The following is a 23,304-nucleotide window of genomic DNA, read 5'->3' as shown; positions in this document are numbered from 1 at the left end:
TTTTAACTGTGATGGTAATGTTTTAATGTGTATGGTGCTGATATTTTAATTGTGTAATGTAGTGGCATTGTGTTGTTATTGTATATTCTTTGTATGTTAACACATGTTGTGAACCGGTCCGAATCCCTCTTTGAAGGTGAGCGGGTATAAAACCTCGAAATAAATAATAAATAATAAATAAATGATTAGTGTCTTCTGGCGACCACGAGTGCTTGGAAACTGGCTCAGCTCTGCCAGGCACCATGGCTTTTATAGGGCCCTCCATTAAAGATCTTGGCTAAGTAGCAAGTTAGAGAGGAAGGCTAGCCATCCTGACTAGCAATCACTCAGGGCCCCTGTTGCTATGAAGTTGTTCAATGCCCTTTCAGAGCTGTCCCAAGTTGGCAACCGTTGCAAGGCAGTAAGTTCCACTGTCTGGCCTTTTGCCTTCAAGTGGGAACGTTCCCCTCCCTGTAGCTGGCCCTACTCACCCCAGTCTGGGAAATCTTCATTGTTGCAGTACTTTTCCCCTTTGGGGAGCGGGAAGGAGTAGTGGCCACAGACGCATTTTCCTGTCGTAGTCAACTGCGAATCACACATATGGTATTCTTGTGCCTGCGCAGGCCCAACTTCGGAACCTTCTGGCAATCAAAGAAACAATTTACCCCTCCTGGCCCCTCCCCCCCCCACCTCGGGTATATAAGGCCCCTGGGCGGAGCCTACCACTAGTTTTCTTTTTTCCGCCAAGCTATAGGCATCAATTTGAGAACCTTCGCATTGCTATTATCGGACTGCCTCTAAATATACGACCTTTGGACTGAAATTGACTACTCTAGGTAATCTGTTGCCCCCTGATTTTGGACTGGACTGACAGCTCCCTAATTGCCCTAGAACCAGGCAAAACCATCGCCTTGCCTGTGGATCGCCGTTCGCGGGGCCTTTGCTCATACAATATGGCGACGTCTTCCTTCAAAAAATGTTCCAAATGCCCTAACGTGTTGCTTACGGCCAATAGGCCAATAAATAAAATGTATCTATCTACCCTAATGTGTTGCCGGACACGGACGGCCACGAGCTTTGTCTGGGCTATGTGGCATCTGCGCGGCCTTCACGCTGCAGACGCGGAGGAACAGGGAGGACTGCTTAAAGGCGGCCCTCTATGAAAAGGCCTTAATGCCCACGATCGTCACTTCAACTCCCAGGGCCTCAGGCAACTTACCTGGAGAGAGACCCCCTCAAATCACGGGGCAGGCCAAGAAAAAGGCCAAGAAACAGAGGGTGCAAGATGGCCACTCCTCAGGGAGCCCGGAAAAGACCGCTGCAAAAAGGGCGGGAAGAACATTGGCCGCCTCTCTCCCGGTCACTGTTCAACCTCCCCTCGATCTCCATGAAGAGAGCATGCTGCCAGTGCTGGAGACCGAGCCGCCACAGGTCCTTCTCGCACACCAGCGCCACCCAGGACCCGCGCAGGAATCGACGCGCTCGGCGCCGTCTTTGACTCTCCTGTGACACCGACGTCGACCCAGCTGGGAGCAGGGTCCCCGGGAGCGCCGATCGCCGCGCTGCCGCCCTGAGCCTCTGCAAACTGCGCTTCCGCCGCTGCCGGAAAGGAGGCCATGCCGGAGGGTGGGGCTTCCGATCGGCCCCAGGAGGGGCCCTCCCTTTCGAGTCTGGAGGAGGAGCGCAGGAGCGAGCCTCTTCAGATGATCTCGCCGATACCGGCGAACACTCAAGCTCCTCCCCCAGTGCCCATCCCGGTACCGCGAGTGCCTTCTGGGAGGCACGCCTCCAGACGTCGGAGGTCTCGATCCCCCTTGAGATGCAGCGGACGGCGAGAGGGGAGGCGACACCGTTGTTCACCGTTGTTCACCAGGGAACTTCATGTATGCCCAGCATCCTAACCTCTCAAGGGTTTCTGGCCCCCAAATGGACCCAATTCAGGGCATCCAGCAGAGGGGATGTGGCACCTCTACAACTGTTTTTCCCCAATTGGACCTGATGCCCCCTGCGGGTGGCAATTCAACTGCTGCACCACTTGATCCATCACCACCTGTTGAGAGAGGGGGTTGCGTGGGTCGCTCAACCAATGCGACTCCTTGTGCAGATGTTTCCACTTCTGTTGATAATTCTAATTGTAATGTTGTTGATATGTTACCTGCTCCTTGACCGGGACCCTCGGCTACCCCTACATTGGTTCAGGACATTCCTGCCACATTGGTTGAGCAGGGAACTGTTGACCAAGAGGACTCGGACTCAGACTCTCACTCCCCTGACTCAGCTCACTCCCAGACGGGGACGGAGCCCAACTCGTTACCATCTGATTTTAGCAAATTTGCTTCACTTGTGGGGAGGATGATTAAGGCTCTGGATCTCCCAGCCCCAAGGGTCCCTGATCATGTCGAAGATCCCATGTTCCCTTTGGAGGAGCAGAACACACCAACCTCCGCTGCCCTCCCCAAGTTACCCTATTTGTTGAAGCTGGTAAAGATTCTGGAAGCTCCTCCCGCTAATGTACCCGCCACCCCTAAAAGAGTGAACTCTTTATACAGGATCGATCTTGCTAATGCTAAATGGGTCACAAACCCACCCAAACCAAATACGGTTGTGGTGGAAGTGGTGAAATCTAAACGCCCAAAGGGGACCCTCTCTGCTCCCCCAGACAAGGAGGGAAAGAAGGTGGATTCTCTAGGAAAGAAAGCCCATTTAGCAGCTGGTCTCTTTATTAGAATGGCACATTATTCCACATATATATGTCAGGGTACCAGACTTTCTTGTGGTCCAAAATACTACCATACTTAGAGAAGCTGCCAATGGAGGACCAGCGTTTCCCAAAGGCGCTTCAGGCAGAGGCCGTCCTTCTGTCAAAGATCCAGAAGGATTTTGCCAAACACTTGGCAGGTCACCTCTTTGCCACGGCCACTTGCATTAGGCGACATGCCCGGTTACGATTGGCAAATTTGTCAGAGGAGGGCAAGGCCTTAGCGGAAGAACTCCCCCTTCACAAGGGAGGACTCTTCAACCCAGAGACTGATGCCACTCTTAAGGAGAAGCAAGAGGTTTGCCAGGCCCCCAACAAGTTTGGCTACACCTAGCAGCCCTATTATCAACAAAAACCGAGATGGCAGGGACCCCCGAATACTTACCATAAGAACTTTAACAATAATTACCAGGGTCCCTTTAGGGGTAGGAATGCGTCATCCTACAGGTACCAGTCCAATAGGAGAAACTCCTATCCCCCCAAATCATGGTACCAACCATACCCGAATAAGCCAAGGACTCAGGGCGCCTCAAAGAAGTGCCTTTGATGAGGCTTGCCCTAGCGGCTTCAACACGCCTCCTCCCGATGATTGCCCTGTTGGGAACCCCTCTCTGGAGGGGGACCCTGAAGTTGCTAGTTCTGTTCACCCCCCCCCCTTCAGGACCTCCCCTGTTTGGAGACAGGCTCGCGCCTTTCTATAACAACTGGGCAGAGATCACATCAGATAAATGGGTCCTGGCTATCATCGAACGAGGGTATACCATAGAGTTCGAAGAGTCCCCACAAGTGGGCACAGTTAACGTTACCCCTCCATCTTCAATTCTGTTACAAGAGATTGAAATGTTATTGCAAAAAGGGGCCATTTCCCCTGTTCATTCTATGTTCCCATATTGTTTTTTCTCGAAGTATTTTGTGGTTAACAAGCATGGAGGGGGCTTCAGAGCCATCCTGAATTTACGGGCCTTGAATAAATCCATTTTGCCCAAAAAATTTTGTATGGTCACTCTGTCAGCTATTCTGCCGTTGTTGTCTAAGAATGTCTGGTTTGCCACTATTTACCTGAAAGATGCGTACTTTCATTTGTCAATAGTACCTCACAATCGCAGGTTCTTGTCGTTCATGGTGGGCTGCAGGGATTTCTGGTATAACGTACTCCCATTTGGCTTAAGCACTGCGCCCCGTGTGTTCACAAAATGCATGGCAGTAGTCATTGCACACCTCCGGACCCAGGGGATTATGGTTTATCCTTACATAGATGATTGGCTCCTGGTTTCCATGTCATACTCCCAATTACAGGACCATGTCCATATTGTTTTGTCTCTTCTGCAGCATCTGGGCCTGGTGGCAAACCTGGAGAAGTCGCTGCTGCGTCCGGTCTACCGGATCCAGTTCATTGGCGCTCTTCTGGATTCCTCCTCACAGAGGGCCTACCTCCCGGGGAACCGTTTCTTCGCGCTTCAAGAGCACATCACGCTAGCCCTAACCTCAACTTACCTGTCTGCCAGGCAGATACAGGTCCTATTGGACCACATGGTATCTACCACATCGGTCAACCCCTTCTCAGACTTCGGTTGCGCCCCCTTCAGGATTGGTTCAGGTTGAACTTCAACCCCATTACGGACGACCCCTGTACCATGCTAGTGCTACCACAGGAAGTACGCTGCTCTCTATGGGAGTGGACACACCCCCAGTGTTTGCATGGGGCTACCCTTCCACCCTCCTGTCCCGTCACATACGGTCACAACAGATTCCTCCCTTATGGGTTGGGGAGCTCATTCAAATGGCCTCGTCACCCACGGAAGATGGGCGCCAGGAGAGGCCGCTCTACACATAAACGTTCTAGAGCTCATGGCCATAGAAAGGGCCCTAAAATCCTTCGAGCAGATGATTCACAACACCATAGTCCAAATACTGACGGACAACATGACCGTTATGTATTATTTGAACAAACAGGGGGGCACCCACTCCCAACGTCTTCTGGGGCTCACATTTCAGATCTGGGAGTGGTGCATTCAGAGAGGGATTTACTTGGTTGCGGCCCATCTCCCAGGGGAGGAGAACTCCCTTGAGGACGCTCTGAGCAGGAACCCAATGGGTTGTCATGACTGGTCTTTGAACAGGGACGAGGTGCATCAACTTTTTCAGGAGTGGGGAACTCCGGAGATCGACCTCTTTGCCACTCCGGAGAACAAGAAGTGTGTCAGATTTTGTGTGAGGATGAGGCACCCTCCAGAAGAGGGATGCCTGGGAGATGCGTTCCTGCTCGGCTGGGGGAGGGCCGTGACTTTCCCCCATTCCCCTTGCTACTAAGGGTGGTTGCAAAGTTACAACGGGACAACGCCCGCTGCATTCTGGTGATACCGTGGTGGCCTCGGCAACCATGGTTTGCTCCCCTCTTACACTTGTCCCAGGGAACTTTCAGGAGATTCAGGAACAGATTGGACCTATTGACGTTCCAAGAGGGACGAGTCTTCTACTGAGACTTACACCTTCTGAAGCTCACGGCTTGGCGAATACAGCCGGCCTAGGTATCCCGACTCAGTCTCTGTCACAATCCGTTTTAACCATTATTGATGCGGCGCATAGACCCTCCACGAAAAGATCATATATTTTTAAATGGGCCCGTTTTAGGGATTACGCTAGAGCATGTGGTCAGGAACCAGAATCAGCTCCGATTTCCCTAGTTTTGGAGTTTATGGTATCTCTGTACGAGAAAGGTTTGTCTAATTCATCTTTAAAATGTTACTTAGCAGCCATCTCTTGGTTCCGTAGGAAGGCTGACTTGTCTTGTTTTTTGGACTCCATGGTGAAATCCTTCTTCAAAGGTCTAGCCAATATTAAACCAACCATAGCTCCAGTGGTCCCCACCTGGGATCTGGAATTGGTGTTGTCTTTTCTAATGAAGGCCCCCTTTGAACCTCTGGCTACCATGGATTTAGCCTACCTTACTTGGAAGGGGGCCTTTTTAGTGGCAATAACATCGGCCAGGAGAGCTAGCGAACTGTGTGCATTGTGGGTAGACCCTCCATACTTGAGGTTCCATAGGGATAAGGTAGTCTTACGCACTGATGTAGCATTTTTACCTAAGGTTGCAACCAGGTTCCATATGTCTCAGGAATTGGTGTTGCCTTCGTTCTTTCAGAACCCTGAGACTCCTTTAGAAAGGAATCTGCATTTACTGGATGTTCGGAGGGCTTTGGCGTTCTATGTTCAGAGAACAGCTGATTTTAGGACTTCTCCTAGGTTGTTTATTAAATATCGTAGGGACATGCGAGGTTGTCCAGTGTCCTCCCAGCGTTTCTCAGCTTGGATCGTTTCTACTATACGTACATATTACAAATTGTCAGGGAGGGATCTCCCACAACAGATACGGGGTCATTCAACAAGAGCTATGGCTGCATCGGCAGCATTCATGAAGGGCATTCCATTGGATATGGTGTGCAGGGCAGCAATTTGGGCTTCCCCTAGTACTTTTGTCTCCCATTACAAGCTGGATATTGTTTCTAGGAGACAGGCCAATTTTGGTGGGGTAGTCCTGTTTTCGGCAGTGGCATGACACCCTCCTGCCATAAATTAGAGCTTGTGAATCTACCATATGTGCGATTCGCAGTTGACTACGACAGGAAAATATGGGTTGCTTACCTGTAACCGTAGTTTCCTGAGTGGTCACCTGCAAATACGCACATCCCCACCCTTCCTCCCCTCGGATGTCATGCCACGCCTTCTGGCCAGTTTTTTGGTGGAAGAGAACTAGTGGTAGGCTCCGCCCAGGGGCCTTATATACCCGAGGTGGGGGAGGGAGGGGCCAGGAGGGGTAAATTGTTTCTTTGATTTCTAGAAGTTCCAAAGTTGGGCCTGCGCAGGCACAGGAATACCATATGTGCATATTTGCAGGTGACTACTCAGGAAACTATGGTTACAGGTAAGCAACCCATATTTCTCCACCACCTCAGCCTGGAAGCAGGAGCGCAGGCAAGCCTGGGAAGAAGAAGGGCCCTGGTTGAATATTTGAAGGGGGGGGGGGGGGGACAGTAGCAGCCATCATGCTTTGAAGAGGATGCCCCAAAGGCTCAGAGTTTAAGTCTGACTCTATACCCACTGCATGGCCTCTGTCCGGTCCCTTTCCTTCCTGCCCTCTAATAAGGAGGATGAGTATGGCCGCAATCAGAAGCTCTTTGGATTTGCAAGGCCACTTATTTCCAAGTCTGGAGGCCTGAACCCCTTTCTCCACTCTGCAGGGCAAAGGGAGGAGTCTCAGGGTGATAGCAGTGCCTTGCAAATAATGTAAAAGTGCATTTACATCGTGTTCCTGCCTGCTGTTTAAGGAATGCTCTGAAGAGGATGCGGTTGTCCCTCCTCCTGGGATACTGACTAAGGGCAATGACTTGGTCTTAGAGTCTGGGCCCTGAAATCTGAAGGTTTAGGATACTGCTAGTGTGGCTTCCCTGTTTCTAGGTATGATCTTGGGATCTGCAAAGAGAAGAGCGCAGGAAACAGGAGCCCAGGGGGAACTCACGATAGAGGAACAGCTGGACATGACCCACCTGGATGGAGTAGATCTTTGTGAAGGAGTGTGGTTAAAGCTTACTGCCACCTAATCTGTGAGAAAAGCCAGGCAACGATCAATATCCACTTAGGAGCTATTTTATAAAGGGACTATTAATTACAGAAGGCTTTATTCATTTGATAGCGTAGCGTTTACTGTCCCTGCCTTTACTTTACTTCTTATGCAGGCTGTTTGCCTTGAGAGAAACTGTATCAGGCAAGGCTTGAGGAAAACAGTAACAAGTTTATTTTAACAGGAGTATAACATGTTTAACTGTTTCTTCACAAGAGGCACAAATCTTGATTGGTTACATTAGTAAGGTTTCATGAGTAATCTCAGGCACAGACTTCAAGAGGTTTCTATAAGCAGATGTAACTTCTGGACAACTGTCCTAATAAAACAAATAAGCTAAAAGGCTTATTAACAGATTTGGCTCCCAGTCAAACCTTGATTCTTAACTCAGAATCAATAACCCCCTGTAGTTTTATCACTACCGGGTCCTTTTCTGTAACCCCATTGGTCACCAATTAATTCCCTGAATCTCCACCCAGAGACTCAGTCTTCCCAGTAGCTCACCGTCTTACTGACTGACTTTCAAAACAGCTGCCCCGTGAAGAGGCAGTTGGCTCCGTCCCTGTTGCTATAGCAACCCAGCTAACGCCAAGCCACCATCTCCAACAAAATATATTCCTTCATACTTACCATTTATCAACCACTGTCTAAACAACACATAAACATGAGAATAAAAGTTACACATCGTCACAATCCTTCTGTAGGATCTGCCTGAGGAGTCATTTCCGCTGCTGGCATCTTGGCCTTCAACTGTGCAGTTTATACAAAGCTTGGTTGGCTCTGTCTGGCCTTGAGGGAGACAGGAACATGGTCCAGCTGTGTCTCCTTCTCACTTTGTTCCCAGGGAGGATAGATCAGGACCTGGCCCTTTTAGCTTTGGTGCCCAAAGGTGTCCAAATCACTGGGTTTCCCCATGATTTGGGTGGTAAAAGGGCCTTGGCTGCTCACCTGGAAGGCAAGATAGTCCTCATAGAGGCTGCGGACGGGGATGTCAGAGCCGTTGTCTGTGCAGTCGCTGTAGGGAGACCCCAACCGCTTGAGCTCATCCTGGGAAAGAAAAAAGGAAGGTGCATCTAAATACAGCTCTGGGTGGCAACTACCTATTTCTTCCATTGTAAGACGCACCCTAATTTCAGTATTCCCACTGCCAACAAAATGCACAAGATCACCTGTGATTCTAAGACAAAATCCTGTTTTTATGGATGTCTCTATAAGCATCTTAGAATGGAAGAAATATCATTTATTCACATTAGGCTCTGCTGCTTTCCCTTCATGCAAACGTATCCACTACTTGCCTGTCATCCAAGTACCATTTTGCAGTTGGAAGGATCCATTCTGGTTGAGACTCATCAGCCATCAATGAGCAATGAGTAAACAGATGGTAAAGCAACATTTGGCTATCTGCGAGACAACAGTTGAGCAGAGGACTGGCACCTGGCCGCCCTTTTCCCATGTACCACCATGATGCCAATGGTCTCTGTGCCGGCCATGGCGTAGATGCCCTGGACATTGAGGAAGGGGAAGCTCTCCTGTTCATGGAGTATGAGCCGGGCTCCAGCCATTGTAGTCAGGAAGGGGATGTAGTCTGCCTGGCTCACATCCAGGATGAGCTTCAGCCCTGAGATTGAGGAAGAGGAGGAGGAGGAAGATGGCAGTCTGAGGAGAAACGGCAAGGAAGTCCTCCCAGGACCACCATATTCCTCTGGAGGGAAGGGGCACCTACCAAACTCTGCTCCGGGGTTGGAGGAAATGAGTTGCTCCTTGTCCATGCCCCAGTTGAAAGTGAAGCAGTTGCCATGGTCCGGGTGGTAGAGGCGGGTGAAGTTCCTGGAAGGGGAAAGAAAGGGGTCACTGGAGAGGAGGGAATGGAGGGGCTCCTACATCTGCAGGACGGTAAAGAGTAGGATGCTCTGTTCCACTCTGCCTGCGTTTCCCTCCTTCTCCCTCTGCATAGAGGCACACTATTGTTTCCCCTTCAGAGTGTGCAGTGTGCCCCATGGTATGTGCCTTGTATCTTATGACAAAGGAAGACTGAGGGATCCAGACTGTCAACAGAGCCACTTTCATAAAGACAAAGACTCCTAGAGTTGGGAGGAACCCTCCAAAGGCCATCCAGTCCAACCTCTTCTGTCATTGTGGAAGACATTATCTGTTCCTTCCCGACAGATGACCATCTAACCCAGGTATGGTTAAACTTTGGCCCTCCAAGTGTTTTGCACTGCAAGTCCCACAATTTAACAGCCTGAGGCTGTTAGTAATTGTGGGAATTGTAGTCCCAAACACCTGGAGGGCCCAAGCTTGCCCATGCCTGATCTACCCTGTATTAAAAATACATATCATACATATCAGTTAGAAGAGACCCAAAAGGCCATCCAACCTTCTTCATTCAGGCAGGAAATGTACCATCAAAGTACTCTCAACAGATGCCCATTCAGCCTCCATTTCTTCCACTATGGAGGAAGGAAGCATAATGGCCCCTGTGAAGTCTCGGCCTAGTAGTTATTTCCCTGTTTGCTTTCTTGCCTGCGGACTGTTCCCTTTTGCTTAGTTTAGGGGAGAAGCTTAGGTTCCCCCTAGAGGCCAAGCTCGGTTGGTGCAGCCCATTCTGTCTCAGAGCCAGAATGGGCTGGTGAAAGAACCTTTATCCCCATTCTTTTTGGACAATAGCTTATAGTTGGTTGCCAGAAAGTGTCTGGTCTGGCTTGCAGTCTGAACAGGCCATCCTTAGCACATACATGCCCCAGAGTTCATAGACAATACATGCCATAGTCTATAGCCAATACATGCTCCATAGATTATAGATTTGTATATGTTATAAAAGGTAAGGTAAAAGTAGTCCCCTGGATACAAAGTCCAGTCATGTCTGACTTTGGGGTGTGGTGCTCATCTCCATTTCTAAGCCGAAGAGCCAGAGTTGTCCGTAGACACCTCCAAGGTCATGTGGCTGGCATGACTGCATGGAGCGCCGTTACCTTCCCGCCGGAGCGGTACCTATTGATCTACTCACATTTGCATGTTTTCGAACTGCTAGCTTGGCAGAAGCTAGGGCGGACAGCGGAAGCTCACGCCGCTTCCCGGAATCGAACCTGCGACCTTTCAATCAACAAGCTCAGCAGCTCAGTGCTTTAACCCACTGCGCCACCGGGGGCTCCTAGATATGCTATAGAGACTAGTTAATAGATATACATGCCCCAGAGTTCATAAACAATATATGCCATAGTTAATAGCCATACATGTGTTAGAGTTTGTAGATTATAGAATATGCCATAGTTAGTAGTTATATTTACCTCATAGAAATTATAGTTGTTACCTCAGAGTTTATATTTTACTATTCTAACTCTATATCATAATCAAACTGCACTTTTATACCTTGATTCATCTTAATTGTTTAGTAAACTCAATTGTTTGAATTTAGTCTTGTCTGTAGAGTTTTATTTTGGGGGAATTACAGTACTTATAGGGCATACCGATGGTCACTGGGAAAATAGCCAGACACATTTAGTTTTCTCATTAGATCTACCTGGTGTGCCATCATAGTGCTAAGGAGCCTGATTGGCGTGCAGCCGATTCAGATTGCTATTAGAGAGTTTAAAAAAGAGAGAGCCCACTCCTTTTGTGAATGCGTGTAAGAGAGAAAGGCACAGCTTCCATAGTGCTAAGGTGCCTGATCAGCCTGTAGCCGGTTCGGATTGCTTATAGAGAGTTAGAAAAGAAAGAGCCCACTCCTTCAGGGTGTGTGTGAGAGGAAAAGGCACTGTTTCCTCATTGCCATATTGTCCCCTCAAAAGAAGCGGCAGCCATTTTGTCTTCACCATTTACATAGATTTCTTTTTTTTATTGAGGTTTTTCACTTAAATACAACCAACAGTGCTTTCACATGGATACAAAGACCCGATCGACGGACACTTACATCAACTGACACATACAACAGTGCAAATACCAATAACAGAGGGCTCCCTATCCCCTGAGTCCTTTATGTCACACACGGCTACCATTAGAAAGTAACACACAACACTTTCGGAGAGGGGGGAGAGGGGGAGGGGGGGATGTGGTGGGAACTGAAGGGGGGGGGGAGTGGTAGGGGTTACATTTAAAACATTGGACTTCCCCAACAGATTACGAGGTATTTCAACTGGTACAAAGATTCCGTACTCTTTCTATAGTAACAACGTCATCTGCTCAACATTTATGCGTTATAGTCTAACATTTTTCTTAGCTTTTAAGTATTGACTTAGAGGTTGCCAATCAATCCCTTTCTTTTTACTAACACCGTATACCATGTTTGCAAGAGAGTCTAGTTCCAAAAATTCAGTAATTTTTAACAGCCAGGCTTCCAAAGACGGCAGTTCTTTTGATTTCCATTCGCTGGCGAACACATTTCTCGCTGTCGCAGAGAAGTGATACAATAGTCTCTCCTTGTTTCGATCCAATTCGAAATCTAGTAAGTGCAGTAAATAGTATTCTGCTCTCAACTCAAATTTAACTTGTAGAATTCCCTGTACGTGGTGGTGTATTTCCCTCCAATAAGCCCTGGCTCTTTTGCAATGCCACCACATATGCAGGTAAGTGCCTAGCTTTGTACCGCATTTCCAACACAGATTACATGTACCTTTATAAAATTTTGCCAATTTTTGGTGTGTTAGATGCCAACGTACAAACACTTTGTATCAGCTTTCTGTGATGTTTACTGACTTGGCAAACTTTATTTTTCTCCTCCATAAATCCTCCCATTCTTTAAGCAGAATGGTATGCCCCAAATCTTAAGCCCAGGAGATCATGTTTTCTTAAATGAGCTCTGTCTCAGTGGCCCATTCGAGTAATTTCTGATATAACCCTTTTATTAATTTTTTATCTTTCTTCATGATTGTCTCCCAAAATGTCTCCTGGGGGGCAAAAACGATTTTGTTGTCTTCCTTGTAACAGTCTAAGACTTGTAGGTAGTGGAACCAAGAAAATTTTCCATCTAGAGTCCTTAGTGTTTCTAACTTCCACTGCTTTTCCTTTCTTTCCATCAATAGCCTATATGTATGCCAATTTTCGCTGGGGAGCTCTCTTTTGTGACAGGCCTCTATTGGGGATAGCCATAAAGGCGTTTTGCTATAAAACCTGGTCTTATATTTTCCCCATACCTTGAGGAGGGCCGCTCTAATAAAATGATTGGAAAAATTCTTTTCAATCTTATCCTTCCCATGACATAAGTACGCATGCCAACCCCTCCTAGTATCTGCTCCCTCCAGATTTAGTAGTTTCTTTCTCTTTAATAAGGCCCACTCCCTTACCCATGTCAAAGCACTGGCCTCAAAGTAGAATTGTAAGTCGGGTAGGCCCAGCCCCCCCCCCCTCCCTTGATGGTCTTATATTTAATCCTAGCTTTTTTGCCACACCAAATGAATTTCAGAATATCTCTCTTCCAACGATTAAAGCAATGTTTAGTTCTCAACACAGGTATCATTTGAAAGAGAAAAATCATCTTCGGGAGTACGTTCATTTTTATCATGGCCACTCTACCCAGCAAACTCAAATTCAGTTGTTTCCAACTTTCCAATTTTTTGCTTATATCTCTCCATACTTGTTCGTAATTATTTTTCACAAGTTGTGAGTTATTAGCAGTTAGATTTATCCCTAGGTACTTGATCTTATTAGTAATCCTAAAATGTGAGATTTTCTCTAATTCAGCTTTCTTGGTTTCCCTGATATTCTTCGTTAGAAATTTCATCTTTGTCTCGTTAATTCTCAGACCTGCCACTTCTCCATATTCATTAATTTTTTTTCCAATTTAAAACTGTTTCCACAGGATTTTCCATTATGTAAACCAAATCGTCTGCATAAGCTTTCAGTTTGAATTCTTCTTTTCTTATTTTAGTACCTCTCAAGTTTTTATCTCTCCTTATTTCCTCTAACAGGACTTCCAGCAACATTATATACAACAGAGGGTATAGGGCGCAACCCTGTCTAGTACCTTTTTCCACCTTGATCTCTTCTGTGAGCTGGCCATTTACTCTGATCTTTGCTCTTTGATTTGCATATATTGCTTTTAATACATTGTTGAATTAGTATCCCATATCTTTTTCTTTAGCAAGCTAAAACATAAACTCCCAATTTACACAGTCAAAAGCTTTCTCGGCGTCGGGAAACAACAGACCGATCTCCCTTTGAGGGTTTACCTCATAGAACTCAATTAAATTCAAAATAGTTCTTAGGTTTTCGCTCATATGCCTATTCGGTAGAAATCTGGTTTGGTCTTCATTAATAGTGTCACTCAGGAAGGTTTTTAATCTATTTGCTATCACATTTGCGAAGATTTTATAATCGATGTTTAAGAGTGATATCGGCCTGTAGCTCTTCACACAAGTCTTCCTCCGAGCCTTCCTTGTGTATCAAAGTGACCGTTGCCTCTTGCCACGAATCCGGAATTCTTGCCTCAAACATAATATTATTAAAGATTTCTTTTAGGTGTGGTATTAGTTCATCTTGGTATATCTTATAATATATCGCAGTTATTCCATCAGGGCCGGGCAATTTATCATTAACTAATTTGTTTATGGCCTTGCTAATCTCCTTCTCCTCTATCTGTTTATTAAGGGTATCTCTTTGCTCCTCTGTTAGTCTATCCGGTTTGTGTGTCGCCAAGTATTCTACTATTTTCTCTGCCTGTATCTCATCCTTCTTATAAAGGTCCTTATAGAAATCACTGAACTTTTTCCTAATTTCCTCATCCTCAGTATGAGAAATCCCATCTTTGGTTATTTTGGTTATATATTGTGATTGTCTTTTTACCAAAAGTTTCTTGGCTAGGAGTTTGCCTGGTTTATTGGCCTGGGCGTAGTACTTTACCTTCAGGAATTTTAGGTTCTTTGCTATCTGTTCTAATTGTGTTGTGTTCCATTGTTTTTTCAGAATCCCAAGTTCTAGTTTCAGCTTTTTATTTCCTGGCTTCTTCTTTAATAACTTTTCTTTAGCCCGTATTTCCTCTAGCAACGCCACCTGTGCCGTTATTCTTAGTCTGTTGTGGAGCGTTCCCTGTTGGATAAAAAGCCCTCTAATCACTGCCTTGCTGGCATCCCACACCACCTCGGGTTTGGTACCCTTATTACTATTAAGCTCAAAGTATTCCTTGATTTTTTTTTCTGAAGAATTCCACATCCTCTTCTTTTTTTAGGAGAAATTCATTTAATTTCCAATTCCTCTGCAACTTTTTCCCTTGGAGCTCTACTACTATGGGGCAGTGGTCTGAACTGAGCCTTGGCATTATCTTAATCTTGCTAATGTTGGTTACTATCGAGTTTGAAACCCAGGCCATATCTATCCTAGACTATGCGGCATGTCTATTTGAATAGAAGGTATAATCCCTTTCGTAAGGGTTTTTTACCCTCCAGGCATCTTGCAAGAAAAGGTCTCTCTTCATTCTCAGGAAGTTCTCAGGTAGTTTCCCACCTTTGAGCTTCCTCCTCCCAGTCCTGGATTTGTCACTTGCACAGTCTATTACCCCGTTGAAGTCCCCCAGCACAATCAGGTTTTCAAATGATTGTTCCGCTATCTTTTTCCTTAATGTATTTATAAAGTTCGTTTTAGGGCCGTTGGGCGCGTAGATGTTGCAAATGAGTGTCTCCTGGTTATTTAAACGTGTTTTAATACCTATAATTCTGCCCTCATCATCTTTAAAAGCCATAGTGGCTTTCCCTGTGTCTCTCACATATATTGCGACTCCTCTTTTTTTTGTGTGTGGCCAATGAATGGAATTCTTTACCCAACTGTGGTTGGGTCAGGTACCTACTGTGTTTTTGGGTAACATGGACCTCCTGTAGGGCAATGACGTCATAATTCCCTTTTTTCAGTGTATTGAAAATGAGTTTTCTTTTATTGGGGGAGTTCATCCCATTTACATTATTAGAATACAATGTTATATTCTTCATTATGCATTATTTGTGTCTCCAGGTCTGAAGGTCCCACTTCTTTCTCTCCCTCTTCGTCTTCTGTGGAGTCTGGTCTAGGTCGTTTCTTTTCCTTTTTGCTTTGCTCTGTGTTTTTGGTTGTATTTCTCCTTGGCTCACCTACTCCTTTGAGCATTTCCTCACTTTTTCCTGATTTTATCCCAGCTTCAAGATCTTTCATAAGCTTCTGGTGGAACTCTTTTGTTTTGTCTTCCGAAGTAAGCCAAAATTTGTTTTCCTTGTATGTTACTTGGATTCCTTCCAACCTTTCCCATCGAAATTTAATTTTGTGTTTTTTGAGTTCGTCTGTGAGAAAATAATATTTCTTTCTGCTGTTCATTGAGCTATAGGAGAATTCCTTGAGGATTATCACCCTTTTACCTTTGTAATTTATCTGTTCTTTTGCCTTTGCTTTTATAATCCCTTCCCTGATATTTCTTCTACAGAAAGTTACCACGATGTCTCTTGGTACTTTATTTCTTCTCGCATAATTAGAATTCACCCTCCGAAGCGAATCGATCTCTCTGTTCATCTCTTCTATGGGAATTTCTAGGATTTCCGATGTAATTTCAGCTACTATATTTCATAGATTGTCCTCTTCTTTCTCCTCGATGTTCCTGTATCTCAGTTAAAATTCTGCTTCCTTACTTGCAATAATTTCCTGTTGTCTCTCCATTTTCTCATTAACTTCTTCAAGTCTTTTTATTCTGGCATCTGTTTTCCCTTGATTTCTTTTGAGTAAGGCATTCTCTTTTTTCAGGTCTTTTATCTCCATTTGCGCCCCATCCACCTCTCTTTTTATCAATGCTAGGTCTTCTTTTAGTTTCTGTCTCATTTTCCCCATTTCCTTCTGAAACAATTTTTCCAAGTTATTCTGAGTTTTAATTTGATTATCTTCAATTTTTTCCCCGATATTCTCTTGAATCTTTAACATTTCTGCCATCAGGTCTTTTAGAGAGATCTCCCCTTGTACTGATGTTGAGAGTCTTCTCGCTGGGATTGGGGTAGTTCCTTGTGCAGTTGTTGGGTTTGCTAAGGTAGGTGTCACGTTAGTTGTTTTATTTTGCTTTGATTGAGTCAAAAATTTCTCCATTTTGCCCTCAGTCATTCTTTGGAGGAGTCGTAATAAGTTGATTCCCTATTTCTGTGTGGGATAATGGCAGATGATCCAGTGGCAAATTTATTCCTCCAGCAGGTGTTTTCTTTTCTACTTATTTTCCCAATATGACAGTTTTCCCCTTCTTTCCCCTTCTTTCCCCGCTCTTCTGCCAGACTTCTTGTGGCCTTTAGCTTATAGCTTCGAAACACAGGGTTGCCCTCCTTTCTCAGCTCCTCTCGTAGCACTGGATCCTTCTGTGTCCTCTTCTTTCCTCTTCACTCCTTTCTCCCTCTTCTTTCTTGTCCTAAACCCCCTCCTCTTATCCACTTTGCCATAACCTACAGTGAGGGTCATTCCGCCTTTGCAGTATTCCTCCGCGCTCCCTTCTCTCCTCCCCTCACGTCCCTTTCTTTTCTTCTTCCCCCTTCCACTCCTCCCTCTTTACGCCTTCACTTTTCTGTCTCAGTCCTTTCCTAGGCTTTCCAGGCTTTCTGGGCTTTCTTACCTTTCGCTTCTTCCCGCTGCTCTCTGAGTGCTCTCTGAGTGCTGCTGTTTCTATGGTGATGTTCCTCTTCACGTCTCCCCCACATGCGCGCCGGCGCAGCGCATGCATTGCGTGATGCACGGCGCGTTCTTTGTGGCGGCTACTTCCTCACTAGATGCTATTGTTAGTTCCGGAGTTCTTCAGCAGTTACTTAAAGGGACAGCTCTTTCGCGGCCGCTTAAAGGAACAGCGGTCTTATGCAGGCTTGGCCCAAATCGCCTGGAGCAAGGTTCGGGGACTGAGCACAGAGGGTGGGGGGGGGGGTATATGTAAGGGCGCAGGAAAACCACAAGGTGAGGGAATCGGTGGGGTTTGATAGAGGACCCTTATGTCTCCTTCACATCTTGGCCCATATCTTTCCAGGTCTTTCCCGGCCTACCTTAGGTTCTCCTCATTCTCTTTCTGCTCCGGGTCTCTCCTTGAGTTCTCCCCACAGTGGTTGAGTAGCTTCTGAAGAGCTTAAATTCTAACCGGGGGTCTATTCCCTCTTTTCGCTTAGCGCTTTCCGCTTTTCTTCCTTTCCTTTCTTCTTATTCTCCTTCTCCTTAGTGGATTGATTGGTTTGCATTAACTCCTCTCTCTCTCTCTCTCACCCGTTCTCTTCTTCACACTATTTTATTTGTTTGTTTACATATTGACGATGCTGTCCCTTTTCCTCGCTTTCTTATTGTCTCTTTCTTATTCCTGCTCTGTATAGGTCTCCTTCTGCTCCTTCTTTCTTAAATAGAGGCTGGTGGCGATAGCGGCTCTTTCGAGCCGTGCTTCCCCTCCGGGTGCTGGCTCGGCGTCTTGCCAGGCGAGAGGTGGCCGCCTCCCTTGAGGGGAGACCGCTCCTTCCGCCCCCGCAAGACTGCTTCGAGCTTTGCTTGCAAGTGGTCCTCGAGTCCAACCACTTGTGGGGTTTCGAGACCCCTTCCCTCACGAGGGGTACACAGGTCTCTCTCTAGGCTCACGGAGCCTCAGGAACCTGCATCCGCTGCCATTCCGCCTCTACCGGAAGTCCTCCCATTTACATAGATTTCTATGGGATTTGTGCTTATAGTTTAAAAAGAGTGGGAAAAGGTGTTTTGGGGCCTGTTCTTGCATTTTTTTGAGGAAAAGGAGTTAGAAGACTCTTTAACCTATCCCAGTAAATTGTTGTTTTGCTGTTATAACATAGGTGGTGACAGTAGGCTGTGTGAACATTTTGCCTCACACTCAGTCCTCTTCACCCACATAGAGTTGTTGCCTCAGCAACCAGTGAACAACAAGAATGGATGGGCTTTCTGATGGAAGTGCAGACATACATGTACACAGCTCCCGTTCACATAATTAGGCACTCCACAGAAAAGGCCCTACAGCTGTTGCTGGAAAGGGAAAGTCATTTAATTGTGAAGGCAGAAAGTGCTTGGAAACACCTGCAGTATGGCATGAAAACTTTGTCAGCCTCCAGAGACCCTGAGGTAATAGCAGTGCATAAAGAAGAGCTCCAGGATAGTTTTTTTACTCTGGAAAACTATTATAGAAAGGCAACAACAAGCCCTTACAAACATTAATGATGATGATGCCCAAGTAAGGCTGCAAGTATTATCACTGGACTATCAAAGTAAAGAAAGAGAGTTTAATGCCATGCTTGAAGCTGCACAGTTTCGGCTTCAGGAATTTCAGCTGAGGGAGGCTTACTCTTTATCCCCTACTAGAAGCCCCAAGTCCAGCAAGGGTTTCTACCCTCACCATCCTCTAAGTGCCAAAGGTTCTGTCACACACAGATCGCATAGATCAAATTCCAGTGCTGGCAGCAATAGTGCCTCATCTTGCCACAGTAAGATTTTTCTGTGGCAGCCCAACATTTCAAAGAAGTTGAGAGGATGAAGCTCAAGGCGCAAATCTTGCAGGCAGAGGCTGAATCGGCTATGGCTGCCAAAGAGCTTGACTTCTCTCAACTAGAAGCTGATCAGGCCAAGCACCAAGCTGAAATACAAGCTAAGCAGGCCATACAGCAAGCTGAAATGGAAGCCCAGTTAACAGCTTTACAAAGCAAAAGAAATATATCAGAAAAGGCCAAAGGAGCGGCCAAGCTTGCTGTTAAGGCAAAAATTCTTGCCAAAGCTTTTCAGGACGAGTTGATTCCTGAAAATGTTAGGCTGCTGCCTCAGGAGGACATCGAACCAAAGATGTAATTTCTTCTCTTGTCTGACAAAGATGTCACCACCAAAGAGCTCAGCCCTATTAATACCAACACAATAGAGGATCTGCCTAATGCTGAGGGGGAAAGATCTGCACCTCAGCGTAACCATCAGCCATCAGCAGCAGTCTTTCACAAAAATGAGAGTCCTGTCAAAGTGCAGAAGTCTACAGCGGGGAGCCAGTCCTTTATGATCTCCACCTGTTCCCCTGTTCCTGCTACCTGGTCCCTCCCTGACCCCAAACCTGAGAAAGAAGTTAAAGTGGAGTTTTTGGACAATGCACCTTGTGTCCAGAATTCCTTCCCCAATCAAACCATAGCCTCAGGTGATTCTCCTTTGCGTCAGGGCAAAGGTGCAGAGAGGAAAAAAGCAGTTTTTTCTGTGCCAAATCAAATGTTTTCTATGCCATCTGTGGCCTGGAACCCCTCCTTCTTCAAAAGCCTTCTTCAAAAGCCTCAAAAAGCCTCAAAAGAGGGGATTCAAAGGTTTTCAGACCAGCCAGAAGACTTCCACATTTGGAAGACAACCTTTAAAAGGGCTATAAAAGATTTACAGTTATCTGCTGATGAGGAGCTTACTTTGCTTCATTCTTGGCTGGGTCCTACTTCTTCGCTTCAGGTTCAGAAAGTCTATGCCGCTCATGTATCAGACCCTGAAAGGGCGCTAGATTCTGCCTGGTCACAGCTTATGAGAGATATGGGGCCTCCTCTGAAATAGAGACTTCTCTCCTAAATAGACATCATAGTTTTCCAGTTCTTAAACTCAAGAACTATAAGCAACTATGGGATTTAAGTGACCTGTTAGTGGAGTTAGAATCTGCCATGGCCAACCCACAGCTCCCTGGACCAATATATCACTCAGAGGCAAATTCTGCAAAAGCTTCCCTTCCAATTTCAAAGCATGGGGAAAAGAAGTCTTCACTTATAAGGAGCAGAATATGCAAAAATACCCTTCTTTTGCACACCTTGCTGCATTAGTAAACAGAGTTGCAAGGGAAAGAAATGATCCTCAAACAGGATTTCCCACTCTTTACCAAGGCCCTCGACAGGAAAGGTTTTTTGAAGCTCAGAAGAACCTGCCAGATGGTGGCAAAAGGTCTGCCTTTTCTGTTAAGTCCACAGAAGTTATTCAACAAGGGCCTGAGTGTGGACCAGAGACTAAAGAAATTCTTTGCCCTCTACATAAAAGGCCCCATAGACTCGCAGACTGCACCGAGTTTGCTAAAAGGTCTTACAAAGAAAGAGTTGCCATAGTGGAAAACGCAAAGGTCTGCTTTAGGTGTTGCAGTTCCCAAAGACATTTTGCAAGGGACAGCAAGTCTACAGTAAAATGTACGGAATGCAATGCTGCAAAACATTGCACTGCCATGCACAATTTCAAAGCCAGGGGTAAAGCAGTCAACTCTAAAGAGGGAGGGTCGGGCTCTGTAAAAGCAATATAAACTGTGAATCCTAGTCTTCACAAGGAAGAAAATAAGACCGCTGTAGCTTGCACCAAGCTATGTCAGAGTTCCGATCAGCAACGAACCTGCCACCCGATTTGTTTGGCTGAGGTTTTCCCTCAAGGAAAGCCTCAACTGAAGAAGAGACTTTATGTTGCCCTGGATTCACAGAGTGATGCATCTTTAGCTACCCCTAGTTTCTTTGATATGTTCAACATCAAAGCCAAAACTATAGAGTACGTAATGTCCACCTGCACTGGCCAACAGAAACTGCAGGGAAGAGTTACATCAGGCTTCACCATCTCCCCGTGTGGTAGCAAGACAAGTTTCAAGTTGCCTGCATTGCTTGAGTGTTCCACCATACCAAGGAACAAAGGTCAAATAGTTACCAAATCAGTGGTTGAGAGTCATCCTCATTTAAAGAGACTTGAAAGTCAGATCCCTGACATAGACATAGAGGCTGACATAGCTCTCCTTTTAGGTTCTGACTGCCCAGATTTATTTCAAATCCTAGAACAAATAAAAGGCCCTCCAGGAGCTCCTATCGCCCAGAAGCTTCCGTTAGGGCGGATAGTCATAGGGCCAGTTTGCAAGGACAAAATGTGCCCTCCAGCCACATCCAAGCTACTGGGCTGCAGCAAATCTTCCAAGTCATGCCCTATACAATTGCAAAGCTGTTTAAGTCAAATCAGTGTTTGCTGTTCAAGTTCGATCATTGACAACTTGCCAATTTTTGAATCTGCTTGTAGGGGTGATTATTTGAGCTTCTCCAGAAAGGAGCAAAGGTTTATGGGCATTCCAAACAAATAAGCAGTGCAGTTGGAAGAGGGAAACTGGATAGCTCCCCTTTCCTTTAAAGACATTAAGCCTGACAAAGTGAGATTAGCCTTTGACTCCAGTGATACATCTGGCACTCCACCTGGCCTTCCACTCACACAGCAGGTGCTGCTTGCCAAAACTGCTGAGAAAGAGGCTCCATGTTTCAGTGGCTGCAAATCAGATTTTCTGGGGTCTGGTGCTCATGCATTCCATTGTGATTCTGAGCAGCTTGAGGCAACAGAGGCAGTGTCCCCTGCAGCAGTGCCATCCCACAAAAAGGTATTGCTCAAAACGTCAGCTTGCCAGGATTCCATTCCTGTGGGGCCAAATACTGCGTGTGAGACCAGCAAAAGGCCAGATAGAAACAACAAGAGCATTTCCTGTGCTAAGCCAAGTCGGTGGATTCACATCGCCGCTGAGGAGAGACCTGCAGACATCATTTTCAAGGGGCGTCCACACGGAGGTTGCTGCGTTCCAGCTAGCTGTTGGGTTCCGGATGCCTCGCAGACCCTGGTTCTCCAAAGGACAACAAACCATTGACCTTTCCAGAGCTTCCTGAATCAACTCCAGAGAAGAAAGGTTGGACAGCACCCCCACAAGGACGTCAAGGTATGAGACATTGTTTTAAAGGACCAAAGTGCTTCCTGGAACTTTTGGCTTATGGGTGTCGCCCAAGAAGAAGGCCCAAGTGCAGATGACCACAGCAGGAAGACTCCAATCAAGACGGCCTCCTAAGAAAAGACTGAAACTTACCAAAGACTTATCACAGACTTGGTGGTTTTAATAAAAGTTTAAAGTTTGTTGTATTGTTATTGTAGAGTAATATGTGACAATGTATATTTGCAAATTTGTTCCAAATTTGAGCGGAGAGTATGAAGTCTCGGCCTAGTAGTTATTTCCCTGTTTGCTTTCTTGCCTGCGGACTGTTCCATTTTGCTTAGTTTAGGGGAGAAGCTTAGGTTCCCCTTAGAGGCCAAGCTCGGTTGGTGCAGCCCATTCTGTCTCAGAGCCAGAATGGGCTGGTGAAAGAACCTTTTACCCCATTCTTTTTGGACAATAGCTTATAGTTGGTTTCCAGAAAGTGTCCGGTCTGGCTTGCAGTCCGAACAGGCCATCCTTAGCACATACATGCCCCAGAGTTCATAGACAATACATGCCATAGTCTATAGCCAATACATGCCCCATAGATTTGTATATGCTATAGAGGAGCCCCTGGTGGCACAGTGGGTTAAAGCACTGAGCTGCTGAGCTTGTTGATCGAAAGGTCGCAGGTTCGATCCCGGAGAGCAGTGTGAGCTTCCGCTGTCAGCCCTAGCTTCTGCCAACCTAGCAGTTCGAAAACATGCAAATGTGAGTAGATCAATAGGTACCGCTCCGGCGGGAAGGTAACGGCGCTCCATGCAGTCATGCCAGCCACATGACCTTGGAGGTGTCTACGGACAACGCTGGCTCTTCGGCTTAGAAATGGAGATGAGCACCTCACCCCAGAGTCAGACATGACTGGACTTAATGTCAGAGGACTACCTTTTACCTTTTTATATGCTATAGAGACTAGTTAATAGATATACATGCCCCAGAGTTCATAAACAATATGTGCCATAGTTAATAGCCATACATGTGTTAGAGTTTATAGATTATAGAATATGCCATAGTTAGTAGTTATATTTACCTCATAGAAATTATAGTTGTTACCTCAGAGTTTATATTTTACTATTCTAACTCTATATCATAATCAAACTGCACTTTTATACCTTGATTCATCTTAATTGTTTAGTAAACTCAATTGTTTGAATTTAGTCTTGTCTGTAGAGTTTTATTTTGGGGGAATTACAGTACTTATAGGGCATACCAATGGTCACTGGGAAAATACCCAGACACATTTAGTTTTCTCATTAGATCTTCCTAGTGTGCCATCATAGCTCCCAAAGAGCCACACTAAGTGCCCTCATT

The 23,304-nt window shown here is 46.0% G+C and overlaps 1 pseudogene; it reads right to left on the bottom strand.

The window, feature by feature from the left end:
• Positions 1-23,304, bottom strand: part of LOC137095554 (amiloride-sensitive sodium channel subunit beta-like) — an 85,406-nt pseudogene that overhangs the window by 7,804 nt on the left and 54,298 nt on the right.

This window comes from Anolis sagrei, chromosome Y (assembly GCF_037176765.1).
Source record: "Anolis sagrei isolate rAnoSag1 chromosome Y, rAnoSag1.mat, whole genome shotgun sequence".
NCBI classification, from domain to species: Eukaryota; Metazoa; Chordata; class Lepidosauria; order Squamata; family Dactyloidae; genus Anolis; species Anolis sagrei.
This window is presented reverse-complemented; position numbering and strand designations above follow the sequence as displayed.